Source organism: Bubalus bubalis, chromosome 11 (genome assembly GCF_019923935.1).
Source record: "Bubalus bubalis isolate 160015118507 breed Murrah chromosome 11, NDDB_SH_1, whole genome shotgun sequence".
NCBI classification, from domain to species: Eukaryota; Metazoa; Chordata; class Mammalia; order Artiodactyla; family Bovidae; genus Bubalus; species Bubalus bubalis.
Genome location: NC_059167.1, coordinates 77,720,720 through 77,735,750, shown reverse-complemented (window position 1 = coordinate 77,735,750; position 15,031 = coordinate 77,720,720). Strand labels below are relative to the sequence as shown.

The 15,031-nt window shown below is 41.6% G+C and overlaps 1 long non-coding RNA gene and 1 pseudogene across 1 annotated transcript in view; one reads left to right on the top strand and one right to left on the bottom strand.

The window, feature by feature from the left end:
- Positions 1-10,895: 10,895 nt before the first annotated feature.
- The window catches only part of LOC102404212, a 39,628-nt gene continuing 35,492 nt past the window's right edge, over positions 10,896-15,031 (bottom strand). The window contains exon 3 of the long non-coding RNA XR_006542935.1: positions 10,896-11,758. This is a non-coding gene — a long non-coding RNA (uncharacterized LOC102404212). The remainder of the gene's footprint in view (positions 11,759-15,031) is intronic.
- On the top strand, positions 13,527-14,343 carry LOC102404772 (annotated as a pseudogene).

Sequence of the window (15,031 nt, the reverse complement as noted above, 5' to 3'; positions counted from 1 at the left end):
GTGATGGGACCAAATGCCATGATCTTCGTTTTCTGAGTGTTGAGCTTTAAGCCAACTTTTTCACTCTCCACTTTCACTTTCATCAAGAGGCTTTTGAGTTCCTCTTCACTTTCTGCCATAAAGGTGGTGTCATCTTCATATCTGAGGTTATTGATATTTCTCCTGGCAATCTTGATTCCAGCTTGTGCTTCTTCCAGCCCAACGTTTCTCATGATGTACTCTGCATAGAAGTTAAGTAAGCAGGATGACTATATACAGCCTTGACGTACTCCTTTTTCTATTTGGAACCAGTCTGTTGTTCCATGTCCAGTTCTAACTGTTGCGTCCTGACCTGCATACAGATTTCTCAGGAGGCAGATCAGGTGGTCTGGTATTCCCATCTCTTTCAGAATTTTCCACAGTTTATTGTGATCCACACAGTCAAAGGCTTTGGCATAATCAATAAAGCAAAAGTAGATGTTTTTCTGGAACTCTCTTGCTTTTTCCATGATCTAGCAGATGTTGGCAATTTGATCTCTGGTTCCTCTGCCTTTTCTAAAACCAGCTTGAACATCTTGAAGTTCATGGTTCACATATTGCTGAAGCCTGGCTTGGAGAATTTTGAGCATTACTTTACTAGCATGTGAGATGAGTGCAATTGCGTGGTAGTTTGAGCATTCTTTGGCATTGCCTTTCTTTGGGATTGGAATGAAAACTGACCTTTTCCAGTCCTGTGGCCACTGCTGAGTTTTCCAAATTTGCTTATTACTCCACACCAAAAAATAAAGCTCAATATGAAATTTCCTTTTAAAAGAAAATAGGACAATTAATTAGGGCAGCAGGATAATTTATCCAAATCAGTATTTCATATCAAAATTAGATTCATGCAGTTGACAAGATTTCATGGAGCTGGCTAGAACCTAAGCAGTGTGGGCAAACTGTGCGCAGTATCTCTGGTTTCAATCACGTAGCATCTCCTTAACTTGTTATGCAATATGCCTTATTGTGCAGCTTTTTGTATTGAATGATTTCTTTATCCATGTGATGAAATCATGCTATCTATCAATATAAAGCAAACTCTCTTGGTCATAGCACAGAGTCAACAGTTTGGCTACGTTAATGTTTATCTCCGAAGGACTCACAAATTCATCTACATCATATAGGAGACAGAACACTAACTGTTATCTCTTAGATGAAGCTGATCCACACAATTTCCTAATATTCTGTTCTGAAAACAAATTCCTTTGAGGTCAATTCCCTCAAATTAGAATATTATTTGTGAAATATCTTAATCCTTCAAAATAATTAACAAATAAAGTGGTTGAATTGTGCATCACAAAAATAAGCTTAAATCTATAGCTCAGGAACTAAAAAAATTTCCCAAGGCTATTATACCTCTTGTTCCTGTTTTCCCAGGTGCTTACCACAATTGCTATCATAGCTGTTGTCTTAACAATTAACAAAATAACATTAAAGTGATCTGTAAATGTATAACAAAAATACTGATCAACATGAACTAATACTGAAGCAAACATTTGTTTAAAAAGTAGATTGGACACTGTTATGAATTTGTTAAAATAACACTTATTAAGTGGACCACAAGGTGCCAGATAAAAAACCATGGTTCAACAACAGACACACAGGGCTTGAAATAGAGAAGTTTATTATTACTCACAGGTCCTGGAGAAAGTACCCAGCAAGACTCAAGGGGCCATATGGGGAGGGCAAGGCAAAATGCAGATAGAGAACAACATGACCTAGGGCATATGCCTTTATTCAGATTGGTGTGTAGAGTGTTTGAGGTTCCAGGCTAAGGCCAGGCTAATAAATTCAAACCAACAGGGCAGAGTTTTGGGAAGGCACATATGGTTCTCTTTCATTTAAAGGGCGTGTAAGGGGAAAGTGCTAGAGGCAAGACCGATCATTAGGGTGTTGGGGGAATCATACCAGGAACTTCAATTTGCTTGTGACTCTGAGGGCTCCTATCTAGAATATGTAGTCATGGGAGGGGCCAAGAGTCAGTTTAAGGTTACTGTAGGCTACTTGGCCATTGTACATTGGAGTGTACAATGGGGCTTTGTAAAACAGTTTGGCAGTTACTAAAAACATTAAAACTAGAATTACCATATGATCCAGTGGTCCCATTTCTGGGTATATACCTAAACGAGTTGAAAGTAGGACCTCAAAGATATTTGTACACCCACGTTCATAACAATATTATTCACAATCACCAAAATGTGAAAACAACCCTTGTGTCCCTGAACAGATTTTGTTTGGATAAGCAAAATGTGATATATACACACAGTGGAATATTATTCAGCCTTTAAAAGAAAAAGGAAATTATGAAACCTGTTACAACATGGATGAATCTTTAAGGCATTATGCTAAGTAAAATAAGCCTGTGACAAGACTCTTATATGAGTCTATATAAATTCCTCTTATATGAGATCCCTAAAGTAGTGAAATTCATGTAGACAGAAGTAGAATGGTGGTTGCCAGGGCCTGAAGGTAGAGGGAATGGAGAGCTAACGGAATTTCAGTTTTGCAAGATGCAAGGAATTCTAGAGACTGGTTGTACAAGGTAAATATACTTAACACCACTGAACTAAACACTTAAAAATGGAAGCTGGTAAATTTTATATGTATTTTACAATTAAAAATAAAATGTAAAATCTTTTAAGGAGAGGGCAGGAGGAGACGGGAGGAGGAATATGGATGAGAAAGGCCATGTGTCCATTGAAGCTAGCTGAAGGTAGGAATTCATTCTATTTACTCATGTGTGTTTCAGTTCAGTCACTCAGTCATATCAGACTCTGAGACTCCATGGACTGCAGCACGCCAGGCTTCCCTGTCCATCACCAACTCCCGGAGCCTGCTCAAACTCAAGTCCATCAAGTCAGTGATGCCATCCAACAATCTCTTCCTCTGTCGTCCCCTTCTCCTCCCACCTTCTATCTTTCCCAGTATCAGGGTCTTTTCCAATGAGTCAGTTCTTTGCATCAGGTGGCCAAAGTATTGGAGTGTCAGCTTCAGCATCAGTCCTTCCAATGAATATTCAGGACTGATTTCCTTCAGGATTGACTGTTTGATCTCCTTGCATTCCAAGGGACTCTCAAGAGTCTTCTCCAACACCACTGTTCAAAAGCATCAGTTCTTCAGCTCTCAGCTTTATTTACAGTCCAACTCTCACATCCATACATGACTACTGAAAAAATCATAACTTTGACTAGACAGACTTTTGTTGGCAAAATAATGTCTCTGCTTTTTAATATGCCATCTAGGTTGGTCATGTGTGTTTGGAAATCCTCATAATAAAAGCTTTTTAAGCCATAGCCCTGAAAATCTCAGGAAGAAGGTTTCCAAACTGAGGGGAAAGCTAGTACAAGCCTCCAGGATAGAAAAGAGTTTGGCATGTTTGAAAGGAAAGCAAATGTTGTTGAACTGTAGTTTCTGTGGGGACAGAGTACATGATTACACAAGGGTCAGCTCATGTAAAGCCTTGGAAACTATGTAGGAAGTCTGGATTTAATTCAATTTTAGCAGCTTAAAACAAAGCCCATTTATTAGCTCATGGTTTTATAGGTCACAAATCCAAGCATAGAAGGACTTGGTTCTCTACTTAGGATGTCACAGGGCTAAAATCAAGGAGTTCCTGAGTGGAGTTCCTGGTTGTCATCCTAGCTCACATGGTTATAGCAGAACTCAGTTCATGGCAATTATAAGACTTGGGTCCCTGTCTCCTTGTTACCTGTCAGCTAAAGGACATTTTCAGCCTCTAGGGCATTCTCAGCCCCCAGCCTGAATCCCTTGCCACATGGCCCTCTCCATCTTCAAGGCCAGCAATGGAGACTCACCCTCACTTGGAATCCCTCTCATGCTTTGAGTCTCTCTCTCTCTCCATGAAGAATGCAGTCCTGATTGCCTGAAGGCTTACCTGATTAAGTCAGGTCCGAAGGGTATAATCTTCCTATTTTAAGATCAACTCATTTGGAGCCTTAATTGCATCTGCAAACTCCCTTCACATCAACATCTAGAAGAAATTTTGATTGTGTTTGATTGAATAACTGGGAGAGAGTATACATACCAGAGGGCAAAAATCTTGGAGGTCATCTTAGCCAGGTACTTAAAAGCTTCTCAACTTTCTCAATTTTCATATTGGATAAAATGGGTGATTTGCTAGAAATCAGCTGCAAGAGGCATAGTTACCCGCCTCCAGCTGTGGCATCTCTGGGGATACTGCAGCACTGGAAGGGCACTGTCCCCAGCCAGTGAAAGTGCAGTGAGGCCACCTAGAGTCAAGCTGCTTCTGCCCAACTCTACTTTAAGCAGCCTCTGCCCCACAGCTCTCACTGGGCTGCCTAAGACTTTCTCAGAACTGCATGGCAGTCTGACGCTCTTCCTACCCAGCCTTGCTTCCTTATCCCTCTAGGTCTGCTATTCTGACTCACAACAGTCAGCTTCCTAGAGAACCTGAATTAAAATACCTGACAATATAGAAAGATGGAAATAAATAATACCAAGTGGAAACCTCAATGTCATCTTCCCTCTCTTGAATGGTAAAGGTATATTTTCTCACTGGGACGTATATACTAGCTTATTTCTTTCTTGAAAGGAGATCCCAGTGACACCTCCATGACTGCCACACCCAGGATGTGTCCAATTCTGCAATTTTGGAATGTGTTGTGGAGCAATTTACCATCCATTGTTGACATAAACTATGGCTGCAACTATAACTCTTCTGTTGTCCACCTTGGTAAGTAGGCAGAGATCTGTATCTGTTTTGTTCACCACTGAATTTTTAATGGGAAGAAGAATGCTTAGAACATAGCAGATGCTCAATAAGTTTTTCTAATTAGTGAATAAATATAATTAGATCTCTTGCCCCTTCACTTTATAAAAGAATACTTATTACCTCTCCCATCCTTCCCTCCATCTCTCTATCTTCACCTCCAGACTTCTGGCATCTGTGTTTTTTAATTGTCAAAGTTGATAATATTTTTATTCCATTCCATAACCACCAGTAGACCTTCATTACTCTGTTTATGATAATTCCAAATATATAAAACCACTAAAAACAATTTACCTAAAGAGTATTACATTCAGTTCTGTTCAGTCGCTCAGTTGTTTCTGACTCTTTGCGACCCCATGGACTTCAGCATGCCAGGCCTCCCTGTCCATCACCAACTCCCAGAGTTTACTCAAACTCACATCCATCGAGTCGGTGATGCCATCCAACCATCTCATCCTCTGTCGTCCCCTTCTCCTCCCGCCTTCAATCTTTCCCAGCATCAGGGTCTTTTCAAATGAGTCAGTTCTTCGCATCAGATGGCCAAAGTATTGGAGTTTCAGCTTCAGCATCAGTCCTTCCAATGAATATTCAGGACTGATTTCCTTTAGGATGGACTGGTTGGATCTCCTTGCTGACCAAGGGACTCTCAAGAGTCTTTTCCAACACCACTGTTCAAAAACATCAAGTCTTTGGTGCTCAGCTTTCTTTATAGTCCAAATCTCACATCCACATATGACTACTGGAAAAACCATAGCTTTGACTAGACAGACTTTTGTTGGCAATGTAATGTCTTTGCTTTTCAATATGCTGTCTAGGTTGGGCATAGCTTTTCTTCCACGGAGTAAGTGTCTTTTAATTTCATGGCTGCAGTCACCATCTGCAGTGATTTTGGAGCCCCCAAAAATAAAGTCTGTCACTATTTCCATTGTTTCCCCATCTATTTGCCATGAAGTGATGGGACCAGATGGCCTGCTGCAGGGTTGGGGGTATTGAGTGTAGCAGTGTGTGCTGGGACCTTTTGAAGGAGGTAGCATTATCTTCATTACCTCCACCAAAGTTTGGCCCCAGATTAATAACAAGGAGGGAACACAGCCCCACCCATCAACAGAAAGTTGGATTGAAAATTTACTGAGCATGGCCTCACCCATCAGAATAAGACCCAGTTCCCCCCTCAATCTCTCCCATCAGGAAGCTTCCATAAGCCTCTTATCCTTCTCCATCAGAGGGCAGACAGACTGAAAACCACAGTCCCAAAAAACTAACCAATCTGATCATATGGACCACAGCCTTGTCTAACTCAATGCAACTATGAGCCACGCAGTGTAGGGCCACCCAAACCAGACAGGTCATGGTGGAGAGTTCTGACAAAATGCAGTCCACTGAGAAGGGAATGGCAAACCGCTTCAGTATTCTTGCCTTGAGGATCCCATGAACAGTATGAAAAGGGTATTACATTATGACTGTGTAAATATTGCTCATACGGCCAGTTAAGAATGCTGTGACTACACACCGCAATTGGTTATCTTTCGTATTCTCTTGCTCATGCCTCTCTCCTTGAGTTTTTACAAATTTTCAGTCATTATATCGTCTAAAGGATTCTCTTTTTGTCCCCAGAGGACCTCTGCCCTCCATTTTGGCCTCACAGTTTAAAGGATCTTAGTACCCCAACCAGGAATTGAACCCATGCCCCCTAAAATGGACAGTTCTAACCACTGGGAAATGAGGCAATACCCTCTAGTGACTTTTATATTTTATATACATTATTATATACATTTTTCTACAATTTGCTATCTCCCCTCCACATTATAGGCTTCCCTGGTGGCTCAGATGGTAAAAAATCTGCCTGTAGTACAGGACATCCAAGTTCAATCCCTGGGTTGGGAAGTCTCCTGGAGAAGGAAATGGCAACCCATTCCAGTATTCTTCCCAGAGAATTCCATGGACAGAGGAGCCTGGTGGGCTACAGTCCATGAGGTCTTGAAGAGTCAGACACGACCGAACAACTAACACTTCACTTCTTTGAGCAATCAACTGTTGAATGACAGCTCTCTTTCCTTTCCTCCACATTATAAAATATAATGTTCATTCCTTCAGGTCAGTACATATGGTTCTAACTCATTCTTACTGAATAGCTATACAATATTACTCAGGATGATTTTCATAACTTATTTAATCGTTCATCTTTGTGAATATTATAGAGTGTTTTGAGTTTTTGTCACTATGAACAAAGCTGAAATAAATATCTAAATGCATCTAAAAATACCTTTACATATTATTACTTTTAGTACGGACAGGTTTTATTTATTTTTGGCTAGACTGGGTCTTCCTCACTGCGCAGGGTTTTCTTTAATAGCAGGGGTTACTCTCTAGTTGTGAGATGAGTGCAATTGTGCAGTAGTTTGAGCATTCTTTGACATTGCCTTTCTTTGGGATTGGAATGAAAACTGACCTTTTCCAGTCCTGTGGCCACTGCTGAGTTTTCCAGATTTGCTGGCATATTAAGTGCAGCACTTTCACAGCATCATCTTTTAGGATTTGAAAGAGCTCAACCGGAATTCCATCACTTCCACTAGCTTTGTTCATAGTGATGCTTCTTAAGGACCACTTGACTTCGCATTCCAGGATGTCTGGCTCTAGGTGAGTGATCATATCATGGTTATCTGGATCATGAATATCTTTTTTGTATAGTTCTTCTGTGTATTCTTGCCACCTCTTCTTAAGATCTTCTGCTTCTGTTAAGTCCATAACATTTCTGTCCTTTATTGAGCCCATCTTTGCATGAAATGTTCCCTTAGTACCTCTGATTTTCTTGAAGAGATCTCTAGTCTTTCCCATTCTATCATTTTCCTCTATTTCTTTGCATTGATCACTGAGGAAGGCTTTCTTAGATCCTTGCTATTCTTTGGAACTCTGCATTCAAATGAGTATATCTTTCCTTTTCTCCTTCGCCTTTTGCTTTTCTTCTTTTCTCAGGTATTTGTAAGGCCTCGTCACACAACCATTTTACCTTTTTGCATTTCTTTTCCTTAGGGATGGTCTTGATCCCTGCCTCCTGTACAATGTCACAAACCTTCATCCATAGTTCTTCAGGCACTCTGTCTATCAGATCTAATCCCTTCAATCTATTTGTCACTTCCACTGTATAATGCAACCCGCTCCAGTACTCTTGCCTGGAAAATCCTATGGACAGAGGAGCCTGGTAGGCTACAGTCCATGGGGTCACAAAGAATCGGACATGACTGAGTGACTTGACTTTCACGTTCACTTGAATGATCTAGTGGTTTTCCCTACTTTCTTCAATTTAAGTTAGAATTTGGCAATAAGGAGTTCATCATCTGAGCCACAGTCAGCTCTTGGTCTTGTTTTTGCTGACTGTATAGAACTTTTCTATCGTTGGCTGCAAAGAATATAATCAATCTGATTTCAGTATTGACCATCTAGTGATGTTCATGTGTAGAGTCTTCTCTTGTGTTGTTGGAAGAGGGTGTTTGCTATGACCAGTGCATTCTCTTGACCAAACTGTTAGCCTTTGACTAGCTTCATTTTGTACTCCAAGGCCAAATTTGCCTGTTACTCCAGGTAGCTCTTGACTTCCTACCTTTGCATTCTAGTCCCCTATAATGAAGAGGACTTCTTTTTTGGGTGTTAGTTCTAGAAGGTCTTGTAGGTCTTCATAGAACTTTTCATGTTCAGCTTCTTCAGATTACTGGTTGGAGCATAGACTTGGATCACTGTGATACTGAATGGTTTGCCTTGGAAACAAACAAAGATCCTTCTGTCATTTTTGAGATTACATCCAAGTACTGCATTTTGGACTCTTTTGTTGACTCTGATGTCTACTCCATTTCTTCTAAGGTATTCTTGCCCACAGTAGTAGATATAATGGTCATCTGAGTTAAATTCACTCTAGCAAAGTAATGCTCAAAATTCTCCAAGCCATCCTTCAACAATACATGAATCATGAAATTCCAGATGTTCAAGCTGGATTTAGAAAAGACAGAGGAACCAGAGACCAAATTACCAACATCCGCTGGATCATCAAAAAAGCAAGAGAGTTCCAGAAAAACATCTACTTTTGCTTTATTGACTATGCCAAAGCCTTTAACTGTGTGGATCACAACAAACTGTGGAAAATTCTTAAACAGATGGGAATATCAGATCACCTTACCTGCCTCCTGAGAAATCTGTATGCAGGTCAAGAAGCAACAGTTAGAACCGGACATGGAACAACAGACTGGTTCGAAATCAAGAAAGGAGTCCATTAAGGGTATATACAGTCACCCTGCTTTTTTAACTTTTATGCAGAGTACATCATGCAAAATGCTGGGCTGGATGAAGCACAAGCTGAAGGCAACACTGCCAGGAGAAATATCGATAACATCAGATAGGCAGATGACACTAAACTTATGGCAGAAAGTGAAGAAGAACTAAAGAGTCTTTTGATGAAAGTGAAAGAGGAGAGTGAAAAAGTTGGCTTAAGCTCAACATTCAGAAAACTAAGATCATGGCATCCAGTCCCATCACTGCATGGCAAACAGACAGGAAAACAATGGAAACAGTGAGAGACTATTTTTTGGGAGGCTCCAAAATCACTGCAGATGGTGACTGCAGCCATGAAATTAAAAGATGCTTGCTCCTTGGAAGAAAAGCTATGACCAACCTAGACAGCATATTAAAAAGCAGAGACATTACTTTGCTAACAAAGGTCCATCCAGTCAAAGCTATGGTTTTTCCAGTAGTCATGTATAGATTTGAAAGTTGGATTATAAAGAAAGCTGAGCACTGAAGAATTGATGTTTTTGAACTGTGGTGTTGGAGAAGATTCTTGAGAGTCCCTTGGACTGCAAGGAGATCCAACCAGTCCATCCTAAAGGAAATCAGTCCTGAATAATCACTAGAAGGACTGATGCTGCAGGTGAAACTCTAATACTTTGGCCACCTGATGTGAAGAACTGACTCATTGGAAAAGACCCTGATGCTGGGAGGGATTGGGGGCAGGTGAAGAAGGGGATGACAGAGGATGAGATGGTTGGATGGCATCACTGATTCGATGGACATGAGTTTGAGTAAGCTCCGGGAGTTGGTGATGGACAGGGAAGCCAGGCATGTTGCAGTCCATGGGGTTGCAAAGAGTCAGACATGACTGAGCGACTGAACTGAACTGACTCTCTAGTTGTAGTGTGTGGATTCTCATTGCATGCAAGCATGGGTTCTAGGATACACAGGCTTCAGTAGCTGCGGCACATGGGCTCATTATTTGCGGTTCCCAGGCTCTAGAGTGAGGGCTCAATAATTTGTGGTACACAGGCTTAGTTGCTCTGTGGTATGTGGGATCTTTCCGTACCAGGTATCCAACTCATGTCTCCTGCATTAGCAGGTGGATTATTAGCCACTGTGCCACCAGGGAAATTCAAGGATAGATTTTAAAGTTTTTTTTTATATATCAAAGGGGATATATAGTTTTTATTTATTTATAAATATCTTTATTAAATGGTCTTTAAGTCCATTAGAGAAGAGCTATAATTAATATGTCCAGTCCCTAAAGGGACATTCTTATTAAAGTAAGTGCACAGAACACTCAAATAAGCATCCTTGATACGTATGAGGTTTTGTGAGTTTTTTGTTAAAGTGTTATTTGACACATAACATTTGTAAATTTAAGGTATACAATATGTTGATTTGATACATTTATATATTATAATATGATTGTCATTGTATTGATAATCTGCACCTCTTTCATGTCACATAATTATCCTTTCTTTTTAGTGGTTGAAATAATTAAGATATAGTCTCTTAGCAAGTTTGATGATTATAAAATATTGTTACATAGTTTTAATACTAATAGATAACTATTATGTTACATCCCCAAAAGTTTGTACCAAATCATGTTCCTAATTCATTGTGTTGAATATAATCATATATTATAATAGATAAGCCAGTTATACATAATATAATGTGTATATGTGTAAATGCATGCCCATTTTCACACTTTCACCTACCCACTGCTGGTGTTTAACACTACTGGGATTTGTTTCTGCACAGGAGGGTTTCCCTCCAAACCCCTCTCTATCACCCACCCCCTTGGATGAGAGGGGACTGGAAACTCAAACACACAGAGCCATTCATAGTCAGTGCCCTTGAGAGTTTTATTAAAGCAGCAGGTTTAGGGGCAAATGGGCTCAGCAGATCCCTGGGGCATAACTGCCCACAACTCGCTCTGACTTTCTCTTCCACCCTAGGGATTGAGGAACCAAGCCCCAGGAAAGAATTTAGCATCAGCTTTCTCTCCCTCTGCAGCCAGGACAAAGCAATTAAACAGGACAAGAACCAAAAGTCCCAAAGGGTGCTGATGACAAGTCCACCTGCCCTCTGCCTCCACCATCACTCTAACACAAATCCACAGGACTGACAGTGAAATAGCAGGCGTTGGGGCTAGGACTCAGGGAACAGTGGGGGCCCAGACTCTGCAGGAATCCACACCAGCTGGGGTTGAGCAGGACATCACAGAGGGGATGAGATGGGGTGAAGCAGAGCAGCAGACAGCCTTGATGAGAGACTACAGAGGCTATTCATCCAAATGAATTGGACGTTTGCCTGCACAGACTATTCTCACATCCATCTGGAAGGTGACACCTTTATAGTAACAGTGCGGGGGCACAGCCTCTGGGTAGAGATTACACTGAGTGACTTTGAAAATGATGAGGTGGCAGTTGTAAACCTCAGACATCTTCCTACACGTCACAGCTGGACCCTCACAAAGGCCACGAGTGCCGGGTGGCACACTGTGGACAAAAGTCTTGTTCTTCTTACAGCTCTGATCGGTGGCCAGCCCTCGAGCCTTCATCATCAAGTCACAGTAGTATTTGTGGTTGGCAGAGATCTTTGTTCTCGGCCTGTCAGTTTGGTGATGGAGGAGGTCTTGGGCCTCAGAGAAGGAAGGCTGGTCCATTAGGAGGAACAAGAGGAGAGTCCATGTCAGAAGCATGCTTTCTGTTAGAAAAATGGAGAAAGGAAGCAAAAAGGAGAATTCTTTCTCTTAGCTCAGAACACCAGATCTTTACGTGCTTGAAGTCCACCCCCCACCTCCCAGGATTACAAGTGCTCTCTACTTGTCTCCAATAACACTGCTTTCTTGAACTCCTTCCAGAAAACCTCTGTAGTCTTTCTTCCTTCCAACATCCATCTTCCCTTTCTTCTTTCCAAGTCCTCCTTCCTTCATTTCCTCTCATCCCACAGCCACAGCCCAGTATAGTCTCAGTCATCTTCCTTAAGACTACACTCATTAAAGAAATTGGGCTAGAGGGATCCATCACTCAGAGAGGTGGGCACCTTACACCCCTTAATGGTCTTATATAAGAGAGCAAAACTGAAGCTCAGGTGATCCTTGATCTTAACACAAGCCGTACCACTAACTTACAAAGTTCTTTACAATGATGCTCTTCAAATTTTTATGTGGGTCGATTCTCGGCCTTTTGGCTAAGATCAAGTGTAAATTTTTTATGTGCAATTATCTGGGGACCTTGTTATATAGGTTCTGACTCAGTAGATTTGGGATGGAACCTGAGATTTTCATTTCTAACTAGCTGCCAGATGATTTTTATCCGTGGGTCATCCTTTAAATAACAAGGCTTTAGAATTTAGAGTTTACAAAGAACTCTCATATATATTAGTCATCACCCTCTCTGCAAGGTAAGATAGGTATTATAGTGACCCATTTTTATTAAATGACTTTCAGAACAGTTGAGTGAATTGCCCAAAGTCATACAACATCATGAAGCTGAACACGAATCTTAGAACTTCTAGGGCCAAGGAAAATTCTCTGTTCTGTTCTAATTTAGATCAATCCAGTAGACCACTGCATTACCTACAAATACAAAGTACTTCCACTGAAAACCTACTTCATACCTACATAAGAGAAAAGCTTCAACAACTTTGCTTGCTGAACAACCTTGAACAACAACATTGAACTTTGGTTGCTTCAACAACCTTGCTCTCATGCTCATTCTATCTACTTATAAGAACCTCACTTGGCCCCTTACACATTCCTATTTTCCCACTCCTCTCTCTAGGACCAAAGAAGGGTCACCACAACTACCTCAACCTCTTCAGTGAGACGCCTCACATACCCAGTCTCAAGCCTGTGTGCGCTCCTTTACTTGGTCCCGGTTGATGCTCCTAGAGAGTTAGGTACTGGAGGTTCCTTGGCTGGAAAGGTTTCTGAGCCTCTCTCCTCTTGGCTTCTGTTATTAGAGCACACAGCTGTAGGGGCTGGAGGCTGCAGGGGGTGAGGTTGAGTAACCCGGGTACTGACCCATCACTTTCTGACGCTGCAAGATGCTGAAACTTTCTGGCCTGATACCCAAATCATACCTCATTCTACGCTCCATTTAATGAGTCCAAACACTGGGAGCAGAGTTTCTCTGGGATTAGATGACCTCACACAGCCTGAAGTATGAAGAGAAGCAAAGGGCAAGGAGCCTGGCCTCTTGCCTTCGTCTCCACTCTCTGGTCCTATCTTTGCCACAAGTTATACAGCGAATGGGTCCCTGTTCCCTGTGTGGAGAACTAGGCAGCTCTAAAGGCAAGAAACTACAACAATAGCAGAAGCTCCTCAGCCAATTTGGGCCCAGCACAGGCAACAAACCAGCCTCCATCACCTCTCTCCCCCAAACCATAAACCCCCTAAGTAGGCTCTCAGACTAGAGAATCTAGCAATCAAAGGTTTTAGGGATAATAATATTTACAGTTTTCCAGCTCTTTCCCAGCTGGAACCATGGAGGCTGCAGAAGAGAAGAAAAAGAAGGTTCCTGCTGTGCCAGAAACCCTTAAGACAAAGTGGAAGAATTTCGCAGAGCTTAAGATCAAGCGACAGAGAAAGAAGTTTGCCCAAAAGATGCTTCGAAAGGCAAGGAGGAAGCTTATCTATGAAAAAGCTAAGCATTACCACAAATACAGGCAGATGTACAGAACTGAAATTCGAATGGCTAGGACAGCACGAAAAGCTGGCAACTTCTACGTACCCGCAGAACCCAATTGAGGTTTGTCATCAGGATCAGAGGTATCAACAGTGTGAGCCCAAAGGTTCGAAAGGTGCTGCAGCTCCCTCGCCTCCGGCAGATCTTCAACGGCACCTTTGTGAAGCTCAACAAGGCATCAATGAACATGCTGAGAATTATGGAGCCATACATTGCATAGGGGTACCCAAATCTGAAGTCTGTAAATGAATTGATCTACAAGCGTGGTTATGGCAAAATCAACAAAAAGCGAATTGCCCTGACAGACAACGCATTGATTGCTCGATCTCTTGGGAAATATGGAATCATCTGCATGGAGGATCTGATTCATGAGATCTATACCGTTGGAAAACGTTTCAAAGAAGCAAACAACTTCCCGTGGCCCTTTAAATTGTCTTCTCCACGAGGTGGAATGAAGAAAAAGACCACCCATTTTGTAGAAGGTGGAGATACTGGCAACAGGGAAGACCAGATCAACAGGCTTATTAGAAGGATGAACTAAGGTATCTACCAGGATTATTTTTGTAATCTGGTTAATAAACAATTGAAACAAAAAAATAATAATAATATTTACAGTTTTCCAGAGAGGAAAAGGCAGTAAGAAAAGAAGTAAGGAGGAGCTGACAAACTGTTGAAGAGAATGGCAGGGCCTAAGGTCTGATGGAAGAAACAGGAAGCTGGCAAGTGCTCTCTTTAGCGCCCTCTTAGCTACTGTGGCTTAAGATCCAGACATCCAAAGACCTCTCCTCTCTCCACCCACAGCTAGAGCTCTGTTCTCCAAATATTTGCCCCGGAACCACACTAAAACAGCTCTCCAGTGCCTTGGCAGCCTGATCTTTGCCTGACCTCTGCAGCCTTTGTCACCCTCCTGGGTAGCTCACTGTATTTGTTTCTCTGCCTGTTGATCCTTCCAGCCTGACCACTCAGTCCTTCTAGGCCTCCCTCTGTGCTCCAGAACTTTTCGTGTGATTTAGGCCTCACCTGACCTTCCACATGCTAATGCACAGGAACCATTATTCCCAGACCACAGGATATACAACACTGAAGTAAAGAGATATTTACCTAGCAGTGAAAAAGTATGTGGGTAGTAGAGTAGAATGAAGATTTGAAATATGTAGAATTGTATCATATAATTAGTATGCCTATTCTAGGTATGTCATATAAGTGGAATCCTACAATACTTGTTCTAAGTGCTTTCCATTTTAAAGAATGTCTTTAGGACACAGATGGCTGTGTTCTAGCATGTATC